Genomic DNA, 26781 nt, shown 5'->3' on the forward strand with positions numbered 1-26781 from the left:
ACTATCAGCCAACAGCCAACATATACTAAGTGCTTGTCATTTAGTAGTAGTTGGAATTGCTTTCACATGATCTCTCTTCATCCTCCCCACAAAGCAGTGATGCCCATTTTGCATTAAGAGGGAACAGGTTTAATGAGGTTTGTAGATTTGCCCAGGGTCACTTGGCTGATACATGGCAGAGCTGGAATATGAACACTTTCATCATCAGTACTCCATGTTGCCCTCCCGTAGCTTGTGTGAGGCCTCTTTTCTTTCTCTAGTCCAACCCCCAAAACCTCTTCCCTTGCCATTCTTAGCTGACCTTGCTTCCTATTTCAAAGAGAAGATGAACCTAATAGAAGAGAATTTCATGCTCTCACATGGCTTGTAGCTACTAAGCCATCTGCACCTGAAGCCATACCCTGCCTTCCCTCCTGTTACCATGGGTGACCAGGACTCTGGACCTGGCTGAGAATAGTGCCTCCAATCCACATCAGATCTCGTCTCCTCTCTTCTTGTTGAGGTAACCACAACAGTAATTTCCCCCTTTCTTGGGTACATTTTATTCACCTATGTTTGCTTCTCTACTGAGGCCTGCCCATCAGTATACAAATATGCCATAATTTATTTCATCAAAAAACCTCTACTCTCAACGTCAGCCATCTTCAGTTTTTGCCATTTTCTTCTACTTGAAATATTTGTTTCCCTCTTCCACAAAGTTTGTTCCAGTGGCTCCTCATCTCCTCCAGGAAAAAACCCACATTGTATACAGTGATGTATGGATTTCCCTGCTCTCCGTTTCCACAGACCCTGTACTCTCCATTTTGACAGTTTTCCCCTTTGCTTCTCTTGTTCTTTTCACAGTACTCTCTTGCTAGTTCTTGGACATGCCAGGTTCCTTCTTGCCTGTGTTTCTGCATTTGCAATTCTCTCTGCCCGGAGCGCTCCTCTCTCAGATATCCTCATGGCCGCCGCCTCCAGTCTGCTGTTTGCTCAAATGTCACTTGTTTAGTGATGCTTTTTCTAACCACCCTATTTAAAATGACAACCTCCCCTACTTTGCCCCTGGCTCTCTTTCCTGCTCAGAGTTTTCTTCACAACACTTCTGACATTTTGTACACTATATTTATTTATTTATTTATTTATTTACGTATTCACATATGTATTTATCTCTAGCCTATAACTAGAATACAGACTCCGTGAAGGCAGGAATTTTTGTATGATTTGTCTACTACTGTCTACCGAATGCCCTCAAACAGTGTCTGGTATGTGGCAAGTACTCAAATTTTTTCTTGAATGGCTATTCAGTCTGAGAGTTCTAGGCGTGGAATTATAAGTGACCCTTTTGGAATCTCTGTGACAAGAATACTATTCCTTCTTTTGGCTTTCTCTTGATTTGTAACTGATTAGTAGGTACTTTCCCCCACTCCTCCCCGAATCTTTCCTTCCACAAGGCAGTGTTTCAGCAGGAATGAAATAAGCACTGAGGAGTTGGATAGTTTTGCAAACCTGCATTACTTCATTCTCTTATTACTTATTGGTGTTAGTGAAACTCCTATTGCAGATGAAATTATCCCGGCAAACGATATTTTACTTTAACTTTGTTTACTTGCCTTTGGCTGTCAGGTGCACCAGCTCTATGGGAAGAAAGCATGAGAGAGAATCTTAAGTGGCGTTTTTGCTTTGGAGGAGTTTATATATGTGGAAAGGTAAAGCCAGAAATGTTGGAATACCAGAAAACAGTTGTGGGATACAGTTGATGTAATAACTATAAATGTTATGCAAATATTGAAGTGAGAAAGATCCTAAAGTACATAAATACATAAAAGGAAGATTGGAAGAGGTGGGTGAATTTGAGCCTGGACTTCAAAACCATCAGGTCATACTAAACCCATGTAAATAAAAAGAGATATAAATTAAGATTAAGGACTATGTACCTGGGAGACTGTCAACTTCTAGAACTCCCATCTGAAAAGAATCAAAGTTAAGGTACTCATTTAATCTTTTTAAAAAAATATTTTTACATGTATTTATTCATTTATTATATGTAATTTATTGTCAAGTTGGTTTCCATACAACACCCAGTGCTCATCCCAACAGGTGCCCTCCTCAATGCCCATCAACCATTTTCCCCTCTCCTCCACCTCCCATCAACCCTCAGTTTGTTCTCAGTATTTAAGAGTCTCTTGTGGTTTGCACTCATTTTGTCTTAAGTAACATAGACAAGTCCCTTTTGTTTCTATCACTCTTTTGTTCCTATTATCACAAGACAGAAGAATGATGAAAACAAACTTGAAAAAGCAAATACTAAGTCAACTAGACAGTGCTTTTTGATTCAACCCTAGTAGCATACAAGTTTTCTATAAACACTTATGCCTAAATGTTTCCAACCTATTAACATAATTAAAGCCTTTTTTTAAAGACATAGTCTTGAGTTCCATTTACCGAAATGTTATGAACTAGATAACTTGAAGATATTTTCACTAAAATTGTCCAGAAGTCTTCTATAAATCATAATAAATATTGCTTTAATTGCATAGTTGTGCTTATAAGAAAGTATGAGAAATCCCCAGGGGCCCAAAGTAAAGCAACTGAAGACCAAATGGAACCCTGAGTGGTGAATGCAAACAGAATTCTAAAAGGATAAATTGAAGCCAAACTATTCAGGGAGGAGGTCAGTTTCTGGACTTGGTAGTGAAGGACTTGTGTTTTGATGCTAAGATGTTGTGTGAGATGAGATATAGAAGATGAAATGTAAAGATTTATTTCTCTGTGATGTCTATTTAACTATCTCATGCATTCTAGAAAATAAAAGGGGCAGAAAATGGGAGACAGGCAATTTTTAAGGAATTAACATCTGGAAATTTCCATAATTTATAAAAGACCTAAATCTCAGATTTTGAAACCTCAAGTCCTAGGAAGGAAAACAAAAATAAATCTACTTCCAGATACCTCTGAATTAAAACTGTGGAGTCAAAAGAAAAACTATTTTAAATAAAAACAGAAATAGACCTATTATCTTCAAATAAAAATAATCAGCAAACTTTGTAAAAATATCTTCATAATGAGAGAAAATACTGCCTGGTTAGAATCCTATACCCAGAAATAAACATTCAAATGTGAGGATGAAATAAAGATGCTTTTAGACAAATTTAGTTAGTCATTAATGAAATTTCAGCAAAGGAATTCCTTTAGAGAAATAAAGTATAATCTGGTAGGAAGGCACAAAAACAAGAAGGAATAGTGAACAGAGAAATCACTGTTCCTTATTGAATAGGTGGGTTTTCATAACGGTTGGAAAACTCACCTATTCAACAAAGAACAATGAAAAAAATATTGACCAAGAATTAGGTCACAAAGCAATTGGTATAGAACAAATAATTGTCTTTGTGGTGCATTTAAATCACTTAGAAATTAGTTAAAAGAGATAATAATTAACAGCCTCCCTCCAACAACACATGTACAAACATCTAGAAAGTAAAAACTAAAAACAAAACCCCACTCTTTTAAGTTGCACATGGGTCACAGAAGAAATTACATAATAATTAGGAATTATTTGGAATTGAGCTGTGATGAAAATACAACATGAAACTTCAGGGATGCAGCTAAGCTGCCAGGTACAGAGAAGTTAAGGGCTTTAAATTATTTTACCCAAAATGGAAATAAAAAAGATGGAAATTTCACAAGCTACATTTCAACACAGTGAATAAACAAAGCAACAACAGAACAGTGGAAACAGAAAACTATAAAGTCAGTAGTTCTTTATTGCATTTCTGGGTAGAACTTAGGGTACAAACTCAAAAGTCATTTCATAAGACAGTTGGGAAAATGAGGGACTGTTGAGATAGAGGTATTTTGAGAAGATAAACACTCAGCCAGACATTAAAACTTGAATGTATAGATACAGTTTAACCTATACTAACTTGTTTCATTATAAAAGATTAAGTTTCAGGGCTCCTGGGTGGCTCATTCGGTTAAGTGTCCGACTGGCTCAGGTCATGATCTCACTGTTAGTGAGTCTGAGCCCCGCATAGGGCTCTGTGCTGACAGCTCAGAGTCTGGAGTTGCTTTGGATTATGTATCTGCCTCTTTCTCTGCCCCTCTGTCTGTCTGTCTGTCTGTCTGTCTGTCTGTCTGTCTCTCTCTCTCTCTCAAAAATAAGCATGAAAAAATATTTAGAAAATTAAAAGATTTTCTTCATAAGTTTATTGCTAACATGAGTAAGGAGTTTTCTTAGAATATTGAAAGGTTTATCAGAATAGTTTCAAGGACTTTGACTTATAACTTTACCACTAAAAATGATTGTTAGAGAAAAGTACATTTATCTGAATGTTTGTTGAATGAAACCATTAGTCACTTAAAGTTGCAAACCCTTCTTACAGGTCTGTTTTAACCAGCAACTTTGTGATAATTGATTGATTATGATTTTACTGATCTAGCTCTAATTAATGAAGTTTTGTTGAGATTTCCTTTAAATCAGGAGAACTGGTAAAGGCATTATTTTTGATGAATTTTCATATTTATTTACTTATGATTTTTTAAATGTAATGTTTATTTGTTTTGAGAGAGAGAGAGAGAGAGAGAGAGAGAGAGAGAGAGAGAGAGGCAGACACATAGGAAGACAGAATCCCAAGCAGGCTTTGCTCTATGAGAGTCTCTCATAGAGCAGAGCCTGATGCAGGGCTTGAACTCATAAACCTTGAGATGATGACCTGAGCTGAAATCAAGACTCAGACACTGAACCAACTGAGCCCCTAAGTTTTCATTATAGAAATAAGGTAAGTGAGAACCTAAGAGATTAACTTTAAAACACATTTCAAAATTTAACTTTGACTCGAGAGAAGAAACCTAAAGAGAACAGAAAAAAATAATAGAGTAGAAATTAAAGATTATAATGGAGAAGATCAATAAACTCAAAAGCTAATTTTTTAGAAATATCAATAGAATAAAAAAAATCTGTCCACTTCAACCAAGAAAAAAAAAAACCAAAGCAACAACAACAACAACAAAACAATGAGAGTTATGAAAAATGGCACTTAGGTAAAGACATTAGTTTTGTTTTTGTTGTTGTTTGTTTGTTTTTTGAGGTATAACTGACACAATGCTGCATTAGTTTCAGATGTCCAACATAGTGAATCAACAACTTCCATCCACACATACCAAAACAAAAAAAACTTGTTTGTTGCCTTTTCATTTTGTTGGTGGTTTCCTTCAGAGAAGCAGGATTTAAATTAGAGAGCCCTAGGAACAATTTCAAAGCATTAAATTAAAAAAAAATCAGGCAATATGGATAATTTTCCTTGAGATATATACTTACCAAAATTGATTAATGAAGATATAGAAAAACTGAATGACTCTAAAACTGTTAATAAATTGGGTTTGTAGTTTAAAACCCATCCACCCCAAAACAAGGTTAACATGATATGATTTTATTTATTTGTTGATTGATTGATTGAATAAGAGAGAGAGCAGGGGAGGGACATGGAAAGAGGGAGAGGGAAAGACTCCCAAGCAGGCTCTGGACTGTCAGCGCAGAGCCCAACAAGGCTTGATACCACAAATGGTGAGATGATCACCTGAGCTGAAATCAAGAGTTGGACTCTTAACTGACTGAGCCACCCTTATGCCCCAGTATCATATCATTTTAGAAGTAAATTATGCCTTTTTAGAATAATAGAAAATCTCAATCTTATACAAACTATTCCAGGGACCAAGAAAAGAGGGAATGTTCTGAAACCCATTTTATGTGGCTTGTATAACATCAGTAATAACATCAGACAGGGACAATAAAAGAGTAGAAAGATTAGGCCAATCTCACTTATTAATGTAAATGGAAAAATCTGAAATAGTATAATAGCAATATGTTCTCAATAGAGGCTAAATAATGTTGCCAGTTTGAGTTTGTCCTAGAATTCAAGGGTTGTTAAATATTAGAAAACGCTGGTAAAATTTCCACATTGAGAAATTAAAAGAGAAAAACCACATGATTTTCTTAATAGGCATAGAAAATATATTTAATAAAAAATTTCATTCATGATAAAACTTTCTGACAAACAAGGAAAAGGAGGAATATTCTTAAACTGTAAGGAATAAAAATCTATCAAACACTACGATAAATATCACAATTGTGAAGTATTAGAGATATTCTTTTTAAAATTAGGAATGAGGCAAGGATGTTTACCATTACCTCATCCATTCAGTACTGTTAGATGTACTAACCTAGACAGTTAAGAGAAGAAGAAAAAAAAATCAGTATTATCGATGAAAAACTCTCATCTATAGGTAACATTATTGTCTGCACAAATAACTCTCCTTTAAGAGGTTAGGAGTAGAACTAATGAGAAAGTCTAGCAAGGTAACTGGCTGTATAATTAGTGCACAAAATAATTTGCATTCTTAGATTATCTTAAAGTGTATCAATTATAATAGCCATAAAACTTATTCAATAAAAGAAATATAAGAAAAAAAAAGGTTTAGGGTTATATGGAGAATAATCAAATACTTAACTGGAAAACCTTTTAAAAAACAAACCCCGGACAAACAGAAATGCCACAGTTTTACATGGGAAGTTCTCAACACTGTGAAGGTATTGGTTTTTTTTTTTAATTTTTTAAATGTTTATTTATTTTAAATTTTTTAATGTTTATTTTTGAGAGAGAAAGAGAGACTGACAGACAGCATGAGTGGGGGAGGGGCAGAGAGAGAGGGAGACACAGAATCCGAAGCAGGCTCCAGGTTCTGAGCTGTCAGCACAGAGCCGGATTTGGGCTTGAACCCATGGACCATGAGATCATGACCTAAGCCGAAGTTGGATGCCCAGCCAACTGAGTCACCCAAGTACCCCGTGAAGGTATTGGTTTTAATCTACATTAGTATATAAATTAAGCATATGACACATCTGAGGCACAATAGCCTTTTCTTTTGTTTTCTTTTCTTTCTTTCTTTTTTCTTTTTCCTTTTTTTTTTTTTGGTATATGTGAATGGAAATTAGACCAGGTGATTAATATTCATATGGAAGAACATTCAGAGTATAGCCAGAACAATTATGAAGATGTAAAACAAGATTGGGGGAATTGACATTCCAGGCAATATGAATTTTAGAAATTAAATGTGATTAAAATGCTGTGGTATTGACAGGGATTAAGAAGTTAGGGCAGTGGAAGAGAATAAAGATTACAAAAATAGATGATAAACAAAAGGAAATGGCAAATGACAGAGTAGCATTAAAAATCAGTGGAGGAAAATGTGAAATAATCAACCATAGATGCTGAAACTATGCTTGTAGAAAAAGCTAACATTACCATACTAACGTCTCAGTTCCAGGCTTACTAAAGATCTAAATGGGAAAAATCAAAGGTTTAAAACTCCTAAAACTTTTAAATATAACACAGAAAACTGTACACCAAAATCAAAAAGTTGATACCCTGGACTATATTAACTTAAAATTTCTGTTAAACAGATACATAAACGAATGAGAAGATAAGCTGTGGACTGGGGAAAGATATCTGCAATACATACAACTAACGAAGTGTTAGCATCCGGAATATAAAGAACTTTACAAAATAATAAAAATAAAATACAGCGCAGTAGAAAAATTGGCAAAATATAAACAGGCAACTTCTATAAGAGGAAATGCAAACAACCAGTAAACATATTGAAAGATGCTCAACTTCATTAGCAGTCAGGAAAATGCAAATTTAAACAATAATTAGATACCATTATACATCATCATATTGGCAAACATCAAAAGGAAAACCTCACAATAACACTGCTGGAGAGGCCATGGAAAAATAGGGCATTCTCTACACTCTTGATGGAAGGGTAATTTGCTAGGAGTACTTTCAGTAGCCATGGGCAATATGTGTTAAATTCAAAGATACAAATGTCTTTGAACTTAGCTATTCCATGTCTTTCTGCTACATGTGTACCCGGAGACAGGTAAAAGATTAATTACTGCAACATAATTTATGATAGTAAAAAATCAGAAATGAACGGTCATGAACAAGAGCATGAATAAATATTAATAAACTGTTATATATTGAACCACAGTCAATTATAAAGCCAAGTTATAAAGCAGTGGAAAGAAATGAACTGACTAGAGCTGCATGCAACAATCTGAAGAAATCTCTAAAGCATAATATTGAAGGAAAAAGCCAGTGCCATATACATGCAGTATGTATAGAATATGATTTTTATAAAGGCTACCCTGCAAAATAGCATATTGTTGCAAATAAATCATATCTTTTTATTCTGTATTTTTGAGTTTTGGATATCTTGGAGTTTTGATGACTCTGGAGGGCGTACTCCTACCAGCTCTAGCTAATTCCTCCAGATGGCAAACAAGCGGCCTTTGAGTGTGCTTTTATATACAAACCAACTAATTCAGAGTCAATAGGGCCAACCACCTTCCCCAAGGCCCCCTTACAGTCTATTCTCTTGCCCTAATTATCCCATGGCAGCCCTATACCCCAGAGTCCTTGGAATTTTATTTAAACCAGATGATCCTAAACCTGCTTACGCTGTTTCATCAGTTCCTTCCCATGGAAGCCACAATAAAGGCTCTTGCCATATTTCCCCTGACCCAGCTCCCTCTGCCTCCTGGTGCTTCCCTATGTGCCCCTACATAGTGTGGGGTCTGTGAGTATAACAGTGTATCTTTTCAAGATCAGTTGTCTCCTGATCTGTTGGCCTCTGTCCTTTCCTGAATAATAAAACCTATATTGTAAAACATGCTTAGAGATGCATATATATTTATCAAAAGGAAAATTTGAGAATGATCAACACCTAAATAAGCAAAGTATTATTTCTTCTGTGAAAAAAGGACTGGGACACAGCCATATCTAAAATATTTTGTATTTTAAAAAACCATCTGAACAGTTACGACCAAAAGTTAAGATTAAGCAAAGCTGGGTTGGGTGTTTTATGAGTGTTGATTTTATTATTCTCTACACTTCATACTTAAAATATTTCATAATTTTTCAAGATTGAAATTTTCACCAGGCCATATCCAAAGCATCATTTATTTGTTTTTAAATGGAGGGAGTGATTTAAAAGTATCATCATATTGTTCTTGTCAGATGGCACCTCTCCTCTGTAAGGGGGCATAAAGGGTCTGAATGATTTCTCTAAAAACGCACAATTCATCAAAATGGCTCTGAAAAGAAAATTTTCTTGAGTATATTGCAGTTTATTTAATGTCTCTTCCATGATAAATGGAGTAGGTGGGATTTACTTTTTTTCTTCCCTGAAATTGGAAGCTTTAGGATTCCCTTGAACTCTGTCTCTGTTAGAAGCAATTCATATCTTGGGCAGTCCATTCACCCTTGGCCAAATTTAATTTCCCTTTTTGGCTTAAAGGAGAATAGTTTAAAAGATCCCATAAAAAGCTTGCTGGAATCCTGGAAAACAGCCAATATTCTTTTTGAGAAAGCTGCCTTTTTATGATGGCCCAAGTGTAAATGACACTAGGCTCTGTGTTCTTTGAATTTCACACAAGTTTAAAAATTAAAGCGAGAACAGCTTGGCAAAGGATATACAAAAAGAAATTGATCATCTTCCTGACCTCAAAATGCCAAGAGTTTTTGAGCTTCACACTCTTTAGATCAAACTCTTACTCTAATTAACTTTCTGGGAATGTGTTTAGGAAAACTATCCAAAGAGGTGGATTGAACTAAATGAGCAAAACACCCAGAAAAAAATAGATTTTAAATAACGATTTGACTGTTTACCGTGATCCAGCAGACAGCTATACCACAGTCCAAATCATGCATGTATCTAATTGGTTGCATTTCTTCTTTTTTAACACATGGGTCTTGAAGCCAGTGGGGCAGGGAAGAGCAGGAAGGAAGAGATTGGAAAATAGGAAGGGGTTATTTCCATATATTTTGACTTTAAGTTACTTTATTTTTCTAGAACCTCTTCACATTTTCCCATGAATCTTAACTGTCTAGATGTGAGGTGCTCTGTCACTGTAAATATGGAGAAATGGGTTCAGCTGGCATTAGCCCTTCACCCACCTTCAGGCAGTGTAAGGAAATGCCAAGGATTCATTGGGAGTTGCAGGGTCTCCCATGAGGATTTCTTGGGATAGAGTTGTGAGTGTTCTTTGTGTCCCTTTTCCACGGTGTGGAGTGGGTCCTTGTTCTTCATCTTAAGTCAAATGTGGGAGGTAATAGAACCAGTTAAGGGGGTTAACATGTATTTCCTGCAATTTGGGGGAGATAACAAAGACTGGAACATGACCCAATTCTGACCTCTAAAGATAGGAAGTATCCAGTTGCTTTGGGAGAGAGTTGTAGTTTTATAGACAATGGTGTGGATTTCCCATGAGCCAGACCTAGAGCCAGCAGAAGGGAGCTAAACTGCTTATAGTGAGGAAGATGGGCTTGCCTATACAGTGAACTGACCCCAAATGTGGGCTGCTGGAAGCTGATGGGAGGGGGAAATGTTCTGCAGATGGAGACTTCTAGCAGGAGGGATCCTGAACAGCCCATATATGCTCCAGTGACAATAAGAATTGGCATTTGAATATCAGCAACACCCAGAGGGTCCAGACAGCCACTCTGGCCTCAGAGTAGGAGGCAGTACCTTCCCAGCCAGTTTGTATCCCTCCTAGACCCAACCCACATGAGGCCAAAGAGAGCGGCAATTGGGGAAAAAGGGAAATGAGGAAAGACAAAACTCTTTCTTCCTCAGTCGGGGGTTTCTGGGCATGAAGCAGTCCATAGGATAACACTGGACTTTGATTTATGAGGCTGGAACATCTATGACGCCTGCCCCAAATTTCTCTCCAGTGCGGAAAAAGGAGGCAACAAAGTGATTTTGCCTGGCAGTTGTAGTGAAGAAGAAAGTTACTTTCTGGTGGTACCCTACTGAATCTATCTTGATCAATATGATAACTGAATTGGTAAAAACTTTACCCAAGCCATCCTGTGTAACTGCTTTATTGGTGAGAGAAAAAGTGCTGGGAACTTGAATAGGGCAAGGAATAGAAAGGCATGGAGAGCATTCTTATTTGTACTTCCTGTCCTTAATTAACTCTTATTACATGGGCTGATGGTGAGCAATTCAGGACAGAGTGGATAATTGGGCTCTCCCTTTTGGCACGGTTTATGGGAGCCAAGAAACATTTCAACTCAGGGGTCCGGCCTTAGTAATTGTCTCATAATACCAGAGTGGCTGGCTACAGGACTGGAGTTCCATTTGTCTTGAGTTTCCATAGAGTATCTATTTGGTTAAACTTGCAGATAATCTCTCTGAGGCAGACACTGCCATATGCCATTGTGTCAACTCACAATACATGATTTTTTCTTTAGAAGAAAAAAAAATTTATAAGACAGAAACTCATGAGGCAGGTACCACTCCAAACCCAGCTCCAATGACACCTCACTGTTCCCTGAGTCCCTCTGATTTTTCCCTCAACAACATTTCCAGAGTGGTAATTCTTCACTTTTATCATCTTCCAGTGAACAGGGCTTTCTAAGAGCTAGTTTGAATCTGCTTTCCTTTTATTTCCATTCGTGTCCTCTTATCTCAACATCTGTGCTGGGCTGATAAAAAGGATGTAGGCACTACTGCTAACTGTATATCACTTCTGACTTTATCTCCTCTTCTGTACAACCTTTACATCAAGGTTGTGGAGACTTTCTTTTTCTGGCTCCCTCCTCCCTTGTTTGCATTGAATGGTTATGGAATTACTTTCTATACCACATTTTATCACCTGTTCACTTTCATTTTATCACTTGTTCACTTGCATTTTCTTACCTGAATCTGGTACCTGATTTATAGTCCATTTATATGAAAGCTTGGGACAAGGAAGCAACGTGGTGAAGATCATTAGGGTAAAAAATCAGAAATCAGGGCTCTATTCTGGCTCTGTTCCAGGTATGTAAATGACTGAGAAAATTCAAGTCCCTTATGTAAAGTGAGGGGGTTGGACTGGATGATCTCCAAGGCCCTATAAGATAAATTTTAGTGTGGTTATATAGTGGAATCCTCTTCAAGTGGCCTCCCATTTCAGTCATATTCTGTTTTAAACAAAAAGAGATAATTTTATGTGAAGCCCTCAGCATGGAATAAAGATCATCCTAGGGGATTACTGAATAAGTGGTAGCCCTCCTTTTTCTTTAGTCAAGGTCAAAATCACTTGAGCTTACCCTTCCTTCCCTCCCTCTGCTACCTTCCAGGCCAGACCATCCTCCCCTCCTCTCCTCATGTCTGTAACCTTGGCTGTGACCTACTAACAGGTTGTCTTCCTCTGTTTTCTACTGTGCAATCTGTCTCATCTACCATAACCAGAATACTCCTCCTAAACACTGCTTACCATGATACTCTGCTACTGAAAATCAAGACAAAACAAAAGAAAAAAAAACAACAAAAATTAAAAACACACAAAGCCCTTTCAATTGCTTGACACTGCCTCCAGGAATCTTAACTAATTTGTCATACATTTGAGGCACTCCACAATCTGCCTCCATTTTCTTTTCAATGAAATGTTCTATTTCCTGCAGGTAAACTCAAATCTAGCCTTGCTCTCACCATTAGTAAATGGCTATGTTTTATTTTTTTACTAAAATCCTATAAGTCTATGTCCTACCTCTCTGAATATATGGCATGGTTCTGTAAAATAGGAACTATGCCACTGTCTCTATTCCAAAGAGCCTAGTCAGTGCTTTGCATATTTCAGGTATTACTACATATTGGTAGATTGAGGAGTGATGTTCACACTGCCAATGGCTTTCTGCTTGAGGCATTTGAGCATCACATACTTTAAATAGCATACTTTATTGGCCTTTAGAATTATTCCAGCCATACCAATCAGTTTTGTTCAAAACAACACCTACAACATACATAAATGATATAAAAGGAATCTAGCTTTCTAAGAATTTATTTAACAGACACACTCTTGATGAAAAATATAGAAAGGATTTCTCAGGATATTGTAGAACAGTTGGTATAAAGTGAAAACTGCAGATTATTGGCCCATGAATGAAATCTAGCTCAAGACATGTTTTGTTTACCCCATACAGTATTTTGAAGAAATTTGAATTGGTTGCCAGCACTTCAAATTGTGAAAGTTTATCTAAAATTGCAGATTATGGCTTCTCTTGAAGATTAAGAAGATCTGGGCTACTTTTCCACATAATTATAACTGGCTACAGTTAAGTGATGGCTGAAGCCTTAGACCTGGCATACACAACTGGTTGCTTAAACTCCTTCCCTGTCTAGTCTTGTGTGTTGTGCCTTAAGACTTTGAGTTTGGGATTTCTGGTACCTGAAAACCTAGTCTGAATGGACTTGAACTCTTTACAACCCAGTGGTTCTCAACTTTGGATGCATATTAGAATTACCTATGGGAATTATTACTACAAATTCCTAAACCTCACCTCTGTGGTGGGAGCCAAGGAGGCACAGTCAGTCATTCTTTTTGTTTTAAGTTTATTTATTTATTTTGAGAGAGAGAGATCAGAGAGAGGAGAGAGAGAGAGAATCCCAAGCAGGCTCCCTGATGCCAGTGCAGAGCCCTATGCAGGGCTCAAACCAACGATGGGATCATAATCTGAGCCAAAAGCCAGAGTCTGATGCTTAACCGACTGGGCCACTCAGGTGCTCTAGGCATTCTTATTGAAAAGCCTCAGAGGTTATTTTCATGCATAGTGGAGACCGAGAACACCTGCTTTAGAGGGAAGCTACAAAGAAGCGGCAAGCTGCTCTGATGAATAGTTGGGGAGTTGGCAACTACCTGTGGGCATGATGGGAAAGGTTTTTAGAAAGCTGCTTGTATCCCAACCACCCCCCCCCCCCCAGCTCAGTAGAAGGTTGAGACACCATCTAAGCAGTTCCTTATATAATCGAGGAGTTCTGTAATCTCAATTGACACATCATCATTATCCATTGGAATAACAACACAAATAGAATGTGTGCACACTCTTTTGTAGACTTCCTTCTTTGGTCAATGGACCGAAAGTTTTTGGTACTGGAACTGGGTCAGGGTGGAGAGGACTCTATCTCAAAAAGTGTATAATGCAGTAAATAAGAGCAGTGCATATCCTAGTAAAGGAGAGCATTGAATGGATCGAGACAAGCCAGAGAGAGGAATCCAATGTAAAGGACCAGAGGCAGATCTTGAAATTCAGAGAATATCTATTTATTCTTTTGACAAATACTTATTGTGTTCCTGTTTATATGTCTGATGCTGTTCTAGGTCCTGATTACATAATGGTAAAAAATACAGTGTCTATACTTATGAGTTTATACTCTAACCATGAAAATAAGGAATGGGAAATAATTTGAAAAAAAGGTACAGTTATGGGACAATTCCTTGAAGTCAAAGGAAGATCAATTATATACAAATCCACAGGGATAAAGAAGAAATATTTTAAAAATTATATGATACCTATGCATATATAGAGAGGGAGGAAGTAGGGAAGGAAGGGAGGAGAGAGAGAGAGAGAGAAACCTATGTATAGTTATTCATTTATAAATCATTTATTGACCATCTACTACTTAACACACATTAAAGTTTTAGGAAAAACAGTGGCAGGAAAGATTGATTTCCTGCACCACCAATTTTAATTCTATTGTGAGAGATATGTGTGTAATCTAATAATTATAGAACAGTTAGTGTGGTGATGACAGTGGTCATATTTAGTGCTTGCTGTGGGAGGTATTGTGCTAAATATTTCATTTGCACTATCTAATATATGCAAAATCACCTTAAGTAAGTATATTTGCATCTACCTATATAGATGAGAGCATTGAGTTAAGAGTAGCTTAGTAACTTGATCAAGGACATAGCTATTAGGTGGCAAATCAGATTGTTGAATTCAGGTCTGGTCCACAACAATCATACTCAATCTCTGTTGACATACAAAGTTAGATTTTAGGTGTACAGCATACTGATTCAACAATTGCCTATATTACTCAGTGTCACCATGATAAATGTGGTCATCGCTTGTCACCATACAATGTTATTACAATATTATTGACTGTATTCCATATACTATATTTTAGTCTCTGTGACTTGTTTATTTTATGATTGGACGTTTGTATCTCTTACTTACTTTAACCTATTTTGCCCATCCTCCCACCCACCACTCTTCTGGGAACCATCAGTTCTCTGTATTTAAGAGTCTGTTTTTGTTTTATTATTATTATTTTTAGATTATACATATAAGTAAAATCATGTAGAGTTTGTCTTTGTCTTACTTCTTTGACTTAGCCTAGTACCCTCTAGTTCCATTCTTGTTTTCCCGTGGCAAGATCTCATTCCTTTTTATGACTGACTAATATTCCATTGTATATGTATACCACATCTTCTTTTGATCCAGTCATCTGTTGATGGATACTTGGGCTGCTTCCATATCTAGGCTATTGTAAATAATGCTACAATAAACAAAAGGATGCATATGTCTTTTCAAATTATTGTCTTTCTTTCCTTTGGGTAAATACCTAGTAGTAGAATTCCTGGATTGTATGCTCTTTCTGTTTTTCATTTTTTGAGGAACCTCCATACCGTTTTCCACCATGGCAGCACCAATTTCATTCTCACCAACAGTGCATGAGGTCTCCTTTTTCTCTGTATCCTTGCTAACACTTTTTATTTCTTGTCATTTTGAATCTAGCCATTCTCACAGGTGTAAAATGATATCTTTTTGTGGTTTTGATTTGGAGTTCCCTGATGATTAGTGGTACTGCACATCTTTTCATGTGTTTATTGGCCATCTGTGAGTCTTCTTTGGGGAAACTATTCATGTGTTCATTTTGAAGTTGGATTATTTGGGGGTTTTGGTGTTGAATTCTAGCAGTTCTTTATATATTTTTGATATTAACTGTTTACTGTATATATCATTTGCAAATATCCTTTCCCATTTTAGTAGGTTGCCTTTTCATTTTCTTAATATTTCCTTTGCTGTGCAAAGCTTTTTATTTTTGTGTAGTTCCAATAGTTTATTTTTGCTTTTGTTTCCTTTGTCTGAGGAGACCTATCCATAAATATGTTGCTAAGGCTAATGTCTAAGAGATTATAGCCTATGTTTTCCATTAAGAGTTCTATGGCTTCAGGTATTACATTTAGATCTTTAATCCATTTTGAGTCTATTTTCATGTGTGGTGTAAGGAAGTGGTCCGGTTCCTTCCTTCCTTCCTTCCTTCCTTCCTTCCTTCCTTCCTTCCTTCCTTCCTTCCTTCCTTCCACATGTAGTTGTCCAGATTTCCTAGCACCATTTATTGAGAAAAACTGTCTCTTCCCCAATGTATATTCTTGCCTCCTTTGTCATAGATGAATTGACCATATGCACATGAGTTTATTTCTGGGCTTTTTATCCTAGGTGTCTGGGTGTCTTTTTATACCTGTACCATACTGTTTTGATTATTACAGCTTTGTAGTATATCTTGAAGTGTGAGATTGTTGTTCTTCGTCAAGATTGCTTTAGTTATTGAGGTCTTTGGTGGTTCCACACAAACTTTGAGATTATTTGTTTTAGTTCTGTGGAAAATGCTATTGATATTTTCGTAGAGATTGCATTGAATTCATAGATTGTTTTGGGTAGTATGGACATTTTAACAGCATTCTTTCAATTTATGAGAGTGGTATATTTTTCCATTTGTGTCACCTTCAATATCTGTCAACAATGTATTAAAGTTTTCAGAGCATTGGTCTTTCACCTCCTTGGCTAAATTTATTCCTAGGTATTTTATTCTTTTTGTTGCAATTGTAAATGGGATTGATTTCTTAATTTCTCTTTTTGCTACTTTGTTATTGATGTATAAAAATGCAAAAGATTTCTATATATTAATTTTTTATTCTGAAACTTTAGTGAATTCACTTGTTAATTCTAGTAGTTTTTTTTATTTTGGTGGTATCTTTAGAGTTTTCTGTATATAGTATCATGTCATCAGCAAATAGTGACAGTTTCACTTCTTTCTTACCAATTTGGATGCCTTTTATTTCTTTATCTTTTCTGATTACTGCAGCTAGGACTTCCAGTACTATGTTGAATAAAAAGGGTGAGAATGGACATCCTTGTCTTGTTCCTGATCTTAGAGGAAAAGGTTTTAATTTTTCACCACTGAGTATGATGTCAGGTATGGTTTTTTCATATATGGACTTTATTATGTTGAAGGATGTTCCCTCTAAGCTGACTTTGTTGAGAGATTTATCATAAAGGGATGTTATATTTTATCAAATATTTTTTCTGCATCTATTGAGATGATCATATGGTTTTTATGCTTCTTATTAATGTGGTATATGACTTTGATTTGTAAATACTGAACCACCCTTTCATACCCAGGATATATGCCACTTGATTGTGGTGAATGGTTCAGTTGGTCACTGAATGCTTGTTGAATTCAGTTTGCGAATATTTCACTGAGAATTTTTTCATTCACATTCATCAAACATACTGGCCTCTAGTTTTCTTTTTTTGTAGTGTTTTTGTCTAGTTGTGTTATCAGGATTGTGCTGGCAGGGCTAGTCAGGCTTTAATGAGGGCATTAGTTTTGAAGTGGGACGAATGAAAACAAAACAGGTCTGGGCTTAGATATTTCTCTAAAAAGCAGTACTATTGGCAAATGAACTCAAAGTGGAGAAACTGCTGGAAATAAAGGGAAAACACAAAGCCTCAAAAAAGTGAAAGGAGATTTACCACAAATTTCTCTGATGACTAGTCTTATTAAACTAATTCAGAATTGGGTTCTTATTACTCTGGATTCTGGATTTTGGTCTGGATACAATTCACAGCCACCTTTACCCTGTCAGAGTGAATAAACAGAATTCCACTTTAATGACTCACTAGGGTCTCACCATCTGATAGCATGGCAAATATATTTTGCCTCTAAAGCAGTTCTTTTGGTCCCCTTGGTTAATGTCAACCTGACTTAACTGTGATTTTTATTGACAACATTTAGCTCCAGATGCAATAATGAAAGGTGACTGTCACATAAAGGTCAGTTTGGGGCTACTTCTGCTCAGATAGAGGAGGATTAACTACAGATAAACTTCATTCTGGAAATCTCTGGGCTCTGACTGACTGTGACAATCACTGAGAATGAAATCACAGGAACACAAGAAAGACAGATCACTGCTTCATGAACCAAATATAAACTTAAGTCTTTCATAATGCACTTAAAACCAATTTCCATTTTCTATTTAGAAGTTTCACACATGTAATCAGAAAGCATATGCATTGAATAATTATCTTTTACTGACTGTGTAAAGTACAAATGTCAAATGTTCAAATGAACTCTGTTAGAGAAAAATGCATAAAACTATTTAAAATAGATTCAGAGAAAAGCAAACATGACAGTGCTTAGAATGTAACCCTGTATCCAATTACTCCTAACGTAATATTATTTATTATAGAATTTTGAAAAATGATTTATTTAGTCTTTAAGGGGATAACTTGATAACTATACCTAATCCTTAAGAACAACGTGAATTGTGACAGAGGGAAAGATTTCATGAAAAATTTAATTTCCTGTGGGGATGGAAGAAAGCATTATTTAGCACTGTTTCTTTTGAATGTAGACCAGAGATTTTACCAGAAATATAGATAAATACCTCTTATTTGTGTCAGAAGAATATAATATTAAGTACACTTTATGCTTCTCTAGATGCTAACTGCTAGCACAGAACTGATCCTAGATAAATAGTTCACATGTTGTAAAAGAAGAAAAGGTTGTTTGTCTATAATATTTAATTGGTAGAAATAAATAGGAATGGTCAAGAGAAACACAAGGACTCTTCACTAAAAGATACTGAAATCTATAAATGACAATTTCTCGAATGACTGTCACAAAGCAAGAATTTCCAGAACACAGGTATATATTTCATGTTACTCTAAGATCAAAATCTGTATATTGACATTGGACATTTTCTATTTTGAAAACACCCATTGATCTAAGAAATAAATGTTGCTGTTAAACAGGATCTTTGCACTAACTGAAGACCAAAACTTGGTCTCCAGTACACTTTTCCAGTTCTGAACTGTGCAAAGGACACGATTCTAGCTAGTGGGAACACTAACCATTGGAAAGGGTGTTAGCCTTGGCTAAGAAGAACAAAGAGTGGGAGCAATGAACTAATATTTATTGAGGACTCAATTGGTACAGCCATTGTCCAAGGCTCACCACATGACATTCTCACTTTTAGTTCTTGCTGCAGTGTAACAAAGTAAGTATAGTACAGGTGAGTATGTACAGTTCTATGTATAGATTCATGTAACCCACCCCCCCAGTCACCATCACAATCAGGATACAGAACTGTTGAATCACCAAAACCTCCCTGTGCTTCTCCTTTGAAGTCACCATGTCTTCCTGCACCTGACTCCTAAGCCCTGGCAACCACTGATCTGTGTTATGCTGTGACATTTTGCCTTTCTAAAATGCCATATAAATGGCATCATACAGTATACAGTCTTCTGAGAGTGGCTTTTTTAGTCAAAACAGTTTGATATTCTTTTGTTATGTAGGTCAACTGTTCCTTTTTATTGCTGAGTAGTATTTCATTATGGGAATATACCACAGTTTACCCATTCATCTATTGAAGGGCATTTGGGTTGTCTCCATTTGTGGATGATAATGAATAGAGCTACTATAAACACTAAGGTGCAGGGTTTTGTATAAAAATGCATTTTCATGTTTCTAGGATATAAATACCTGGGAGTGAAATTGCTGGATTACATGGTAAATGTAAGTGTATGAGAAGCCACCAAACTGTTTTCCAGGGCTACTTTACCATTCCGTATTTTCACTAGCTGTACATGAAAGTTCCAAGTGCACCGCACCCTTGCAAGCCCTTGGTTGTGTTAGTTTTACTTTGTTTTTAGCTGTTCTAGTAGGTGTGCAGTTTTATCACATTGAGGTTTTAATTATTTCCCTAATGGCTACTTAGGTTGAGCATCTCTTCGTGAGCTTACTTGCATTCATATATCTTATTTCATGAAGAGTGTTCAAATCTTTACCTGTCTTTTCTGTTGTTTTCTTTTTTGGAGTTCTGGGCTTTAAAAAAAAATTTTTTTTAATGTTTACTTATTTTTGACAGAGAGAGAGAGACAGAACATGAGCAGGGGAGGGGCAGAGAGAGAGAGGGAGACACAGAATCTGAAACAGGCTCCAGGCTCTGAGCTGTCAACACAGAGCCCAACTCGGGGCTCAAACTCATAGACCGCAAGATCATGACCTGAGCTGAAGTCGGACGCTCAACCAACAGAGCCACCCAGGCGCCCCAGGAGTTCGGAGCTTTTAAAAACATACTGAATTCATGTCATGTCAGATATGTTGTTTGCAAATATTTTCTCCCAATCTTTCATTCTCTTGACAGTATCTTGCACAGAGCAAAAGTTTTTAATTTTGAAGAAGTCCAGTTGATTGTTTCTTTTATGGATAATGCTTAATGTCATGTCATTTTCTTCAGTATTTTCTTCTGGAAATTTTATGGTTTTATGTTTTGCATTTAATTTTTATTTTTTGTATTTTATTTTTATTTTTCTTCAATGTTTATCTTTGAGGGACAGAGACAGAGCTTGAGTAGGAAAGAGGCAGAGAGAGAGGGAGACACAGAACCCAAAGCAGGCTCCATGCTCTAAACTGTCAGCACAGAGCCTGATGTGGGGCTTGAACTCACAAACCTTGAGATTATGACCTGAGCCAAAGTTGGATGCTTAACCAATTGACCCACCCAGATGCCCCTGCATTTAAATTTTTTTAATTTTTAATTTTTTTTTAATGTTTATTTATTTTTGGGAGAGACAGAGCATGAACGGGGGAGGGACAGAGAGAGAGAGAGAGAGGGAAACAGAATATGAAGCAGGCTCTAGGCTGTGAGCTGCCAGCACAGAGCCTGATGCGGGGCTTGAACCCATAGACTGCAAGATCATGACCTGAGCTGAAATCAGTCGCTTAACCAACTGAGCTACCCAGGTGCCCCTAAATTTTTTTAAATGTTTATTTATTTTATTTTTTTTAATATATGACATTTATTGTCAAATTGGTTTCCATAGAACACCCAGTGCTCATCCCAAAAGGTGCCCTCCTCAATACCCATCACCCACCCTCTCCTCCCTCCCACCCCCCATCAACCCTTAGTTTGTTCTCAGTTTTTAACAGTCTCTTATGCTTTGGCTCTCTCCCACTCTAACCTCTTTTTTTTTTTTTCTTTTTTCCTCCCCCTCCCCCATGAGTTCCTGTTAAGTTTCTCAGGATCCACATAAGAGTGAAACCATATGGTATCTGCCTTTCTCTGTATGGCTTATTTCACTTAGCATCACACTCTCCAGTTCCATCCACGTTGCTACAAAAGGCCATATTTCATTTTTTCTCATTGCCACGTAGTATTCCATTGTGTATATAAACCACAATTTCTTTATCCATTCATCAGTTGATGGACATTTAGGCTCTTTCCATAATTTGGCTATTGTTGAGAGTGCTGCTATGAACATTGGGGTACAAGTGATAAATGTTTATTTTTGAGAGAGAGAGAGCGAGCACAAGTCAGGGAGGGGCAGAGAGAGGGAGACACAGAATCTGAAACAGACTCCAGGCTCTGAGTTGTCAGCACAGAGCCCGACGTGGGCTCAAACTCTGGAACCGCAGGATCATGACTTAGGCCAAAGTCGGACGTTTAACTGACTGAGCCACCCAGGCTCCCCTATGTTTTGCATTTAGATTTATGATTCATTTTGAGTTTTGGGTTAATTGCTGTATAAGGTGTAAAGTTTAGGTCAGTGTCTTTTTTGTTTCTCTAACTTGTGCCATTGAACTTGTGCCATTGAGTTTGCACTTTTGTCAAAAATCACTTAGCCATAATTGTGTGGGTCTATTTCTGGACTCTGTTACATTGATCTATCCATCTATATCTTTGACAGTGGCATATTTTCTTGATTACTTTAGGTTTATAGTAAGTCATGAAGTGAGATAATGTGAACTCTCTGACTTTATATTTTTTCAAAAATTGTTTTGGGCTGTTTTAATATCTTGGCCTTTCCATATAAATTTTAGAATCAGGTAATCTGTGTCTACAAAAAAATAGTGCTGGGGTTTTCATTTTAATTTGTGTTGGCCTACAGATCAATTTGGGGAGAACTGACATCTTGATTGTATTACATTTTCCAATTATAAACACAACATAGTATATGTCTCTATTTATTTAGATCGTCTTTGATTTTTTTATTAGCATTTCATAGCTTTCAAGATACAGATCCTGAATCTATTTTATAGGTTTATACCTAAGTATTTCAATTTTTTTGAATTATTGTAAATGGTATTGGATTTTGTTTTGTTTCTAATTGTTCATTATTAATTTAGAAGTAAAAATGATTTTTTCTTTTGACCTTGCATCCTGCAACTTTGCTAAACTCACTGATTAATTCTAGAAGCATTTCCGTCCCTCTCTCTGGAGAGTTCATGGATCTGCTATATATACAATTGTCATCTATTAACAGGGACAATTGTTTTTTTCTTTTCCAATATGAATGCTTTTTATTTCTGTTTCTTGTCAAATTTCACTGGGTAGGCTTGAAGGGGAGAGGTGAGAGTGGACATTCTGCTTTATTCCTGATCTCAGGAAAAAAGCTTTCCATCTTTCATGATTAAGTTTGATGTGAGTTGTAGGTTTTTTGCTTTTTTGATGCCCTTTATCAAGCTGGGAAGTTTCTTTTTGTTCCAACTTTGCTGAGTGTTTTACAATAAGTGGATATTAGATTATTTTCAAATGCTTTTTCTATATTAATTAGTATAATATTATTTTCTTCTTTAGTGTTTAAAAAATTTTTTAATGTTTATTTATTTTTGAGAGAGAGAGAGAAAGAGAGAGGCAGAAAGAGAGGGAGACACAGAATCAAGAGCAGGCTCCAGACTCTGAGCTGACAGCACAGAGCCCACGCAGGTTTTGAAACCACAAACTGTGAGATCATGACCTGAGCCAAAGTCAGACACTTAACTGACTGAGCCACCCAGGCACCCCTCTTTAGTCTTTTAATTAAAGTCTGTGGATTGCATTATTTGATCTTCAAGCTCTAAAGCAGTATTACAGTCTTGGGATAAACCACACTTGGTCACTGTGTATAATTCTAATTATATGTTGCTGGATTGGATTTGCTAGTATGTTTTCAAAGATTTTTCATTTGTGTTCATGAGGGATATTGGTCCATGGTTTTCTTCTGTTGCACTGTCTGTCTAGTTTTTTAGAGAGTGAGAGTGCAAGCTGGGGAGAGGCAGAGGAAGATAGAGAGAGAGAATCTTAAACAGGCTCCACACCCAGTGCAGAGCTCTATGTGGGGCTTGATCTCATGACCTTGAGATCATAACCTGAGTTAAAATCAAGAGTCAAACACTTAACTGAATGAGCCACCCAGGTGCCCCTGTCTACTTTTGATATCAGAGTAGTGCTGGCTTCATAAAATGAGTTAGAAATGTCAATTAGATCTAGTTGGCTGATAATGTTGTTCATTCTCCTATATCCTTATTGATGTTCTACCTACTTGTTCTTTTGATTACTGAAAGAGGAGTATTGAAGCTTCCACATATAGTTTAGATTTGCCCATTTCTCATTTCATTTGTGTCAGCTTTTGCTTCATGTATTTTTGAAGCAATGCTGTTAGGTGTATATACATTTAAAATGAAGTCATTATGTAATGTCTCCTTTTATTTCTGGTAGTTTTCTTTGCTCTGAAGTCTGATGTTAATATAGCCACTCCAACTTTCTTTTGATTAGCATTTGCATAATATATATTTTGTCATACTTAAAATTTTTTTAAATGTTTATTTGATTTTGAGGAGAGAGAGAGAGAGAGAGAGAGAGCAAGCAAGCGAGCAGGGGAGGGGCAGAGACACAGAATCCGAGCTGTCAGAATCTGAGCTGTCAGCACAGAGCCTGATGTGGGGCTCAAACTCATGAACTGCGAGATCATGACCCGAGTCGAAGTGGACGCTTAACCGACTGAGCCACCCAGGCACCCCCATTTTGTCATACTTTTATTTTCAACCTTCATATAACTTCAGAGATGGTCTCTGACTTAGGATGGTGCAATTTAATGATTTTTAAACCATATAATAGTGCAAAAGCAGTATGTATTCAGCAGAAATGGTACTTAAAAGGTTAAATTTTGATTTTTTTCCAAGTTAGCAATATGCAGTACATGCATGAAAATAATGACAATGTGATAAATGCAGTGATAGAAAGAAGTACAGAATATTAAGGAAAAAGTGAAGATTGGATGCTTGATTCAGTCTTGGAGGACAGGGTGGGGAGAGATAGAGTTGGTTTTCTGGAGGAAGTGATACTTCAGTGGAGTCATAAATGGTGTAACCAGGTAAAAGGGAGCAAAAGAGAGAGAAATTTTAGGCAAAGGGAAACATTTCAGAGAGGTGGAAGCCAGTACACTGTCTTCAGTAAAAACAGGTGCCAGATTTTGGAAGATCTATATACCAGATTATGGAGACTGGATCTTTGCATTTGAATGTTTGAGGATGGCCCAAAATAGCAGAGAGTAGAAGAAAAGGGATCAAGAGGAGGGGATAATATGTATGTGCGTGTACATGTATCCACTACTACTGCTACTGGGCAAACACTAGAACCAGCAGGACTTAATGTGTCATTTGAATATGGGGTGTGTGAGATGGAGAAGAATCATGGATAACGACTATTGTCTAGAAGGTATTTTGTGAGAGCTGTGGTGCCTGTCTGTTGTGGGTTGAGTTATTACCGCCCCCCCCAAAAGAGAACTCCTAATATTTTGAAAATAGGATTTTTTCAGATATAATCAAGTTAAGATGAGATAATACTTAATTAGGGTAGGCCCGCATCAAACATAACCAATGTCACTATGAGAAAGGAAAGTAGAGACAAAGGTCTAGAATGACTTGGAAAGACATAGAGACACTCAGACACTTGCCTGAGGATAGAAGCAGAGGTTGGAGTGATGGGTCTATAAGCCAAGGAATGCCAAAGATTGCTTTTAATCACTAGAAGCTAGGAAAGAGGCATGACACTGAAACTTCCTGAGAACCCTCCAGAGGAATGCATACTATAGACACCCTAATTTTATATTTGTAGCCTCTAAACCTGTGAGAGAATAAATTTATCTTGCTTTAATCTACCCACTTTGTAGTAGTTGGTCATGTCAGGCCCATTGCAGCTAATCCAGTGTCCAGTTGGTAGTTAGCTGTACAAATCCAAAGCTAGGGAAGGGAAAGAAGTGTTGTAGAGAAGTGTATTTGCAAGCACAAATAAAAAAAATGGTAATACTGATTTTTTTTAGTGCTTACTCTGTGGAAGGCTCTAAGTCTTTTACATATTAATTCATGTAATCTTCACAACAAACCTGTTAGGTAGGCACCATTATCTATCCCAGATTTTTAAATTAGGATGCCAAAACACAGGGGGTCTAAGTGACTTGCCTAAAGTCACAAAAATGGAAAGTGGAAGTGCCAGAATTCAATTCCAGGGACTACTAGCTCTAGTATCTATGCTCTGGGTGTTTGCCTTTCTGTGTGTTAAAGTTAATTGGCACCAAAAGAGAAAGTGCAATCATAGTCGTCCCCTCTAGTTGTGAGAGACACAGACAAGTTTATAGACAAGGAAGGAGCAAGTGTGTGTGTGTGTGTGTGTGTGTGTGTGTGTGTGTGTGTGTAAGTGTGATAGCATGGGGTCCCTCCAAAGTGGGAGTGGATTGGGGTGAAGGATGTTAGAAGAGGGCCTGATCTTGAATAGGACTGAAGGAACCTTGTCCACTGAGACTAGAGAAAATTAAATATAGAAATGAGAGATTGTAGTTAATTCTCCAGAGAAGCGAACAAGAACTGAGGGAGAGAGATTATACCAGATGCACTCAATTTTCTATATAATAAATTATGGAAGGGACAAGGCCACTGGCTTCAATGATGGGGTGGGATTGAGAAGGATATGTGAAGAGATTCTGGATTAAGAGAATGGGCAAAACAGCTAACCAAGGATGTGTAAGCATGATGTGCAGTGAGTGGTGCGGGGCACTTGTAATCCAGGACTATATTTTTGTGTGTGTGTTTCTTGGCCATTTTCCCATATATGTGCATTTCTATTAGTGCCCAGTCTCTTGGGCACAGGGGCAAAGAGACTGGGTTGTAGCAGTTAACTAGAGCCATCCTCTTTCATGAACTCTCCTCTCTTTGGTCCTTTGCTGTGAAGGTGTGGGGACAGGATTGGGGTGTTAAGAACTAGAATTCTGATGAGAGAATAAAGTAAAAGTTCATCCAGGTCTGGATAGAAAAGGGAGGGAGGCTAAGAGGCAGGTGACATCCTGGAGGGAAATTAAGGGATCATGTAGTGGGAGATCAGTCAGGAGGTCGAAATTGAGAAGCGCGGTGAGAGCTGGTAAGATAGGAGGTTGTGTGTCATAGAATAGACAAGTGGTGTCGAATGGTGACTGTGGTGGGCTGGTTCTGGACAATAAATGAAATGAGTATGTGCTCTGGAGATCGCTGCTGGAGTTAAGTGAGAGTCTTTAGAGTTATCTGGCAAATAGGAGGTTGATTGTTGAATGATTCAGCTACATGGACATTGAAATCTAAGATGATGTATAAAGTAGTATAGCTCAAAATCTTAAGTCAGGTTAATCCAATGTAATAGAATATTATATATTTATCACATTAATTCCAAAATATAAATATTTCCACAAAAATCCCCATGACTTTTAGAATATCTGCCATCTAAACAGTTTGTCAGAGAAAGGACAGAAAGGCATGTAGGGATCAGATTGTAAAGCTTTCATTCTAGGTCAGTGTTGATCTGCTTTGGTTTTCATTATTGCTTCCCTAAGGAGCCTTTGC

At 37.0% G+C, this 26781-nt stretch overlaps 1 protein-coding gene across 1 annotated transcript in view; it reads right to left on the minus strand.

The window, feature by feature from the left end:
- FSHR (follicle stimulating hormone receptor) overlaps nucleotides 1–26781 on the minus strand; it is a 177606-nt gene that overhangs the window by 93769 nt on the left and 57056 nt on the right. The window lies entirely within an intron of this gene.

The sequence above is a fragment of the Prionailurus bengalensis genome, chromosome A3 (genome assembly GCF_016509475.1).
Source record: "Prionailurus bengalensis isolate Pbe53 chromosome A3, Fcat_Pben_1.1_paternal_pri, whole genome shotgun sequence".
NCBI lineage: Eukaryota > Metazoa > Chordata > Mammalia > Carnivora > Felidae > Prionailurus > Prionailurus bengalensis.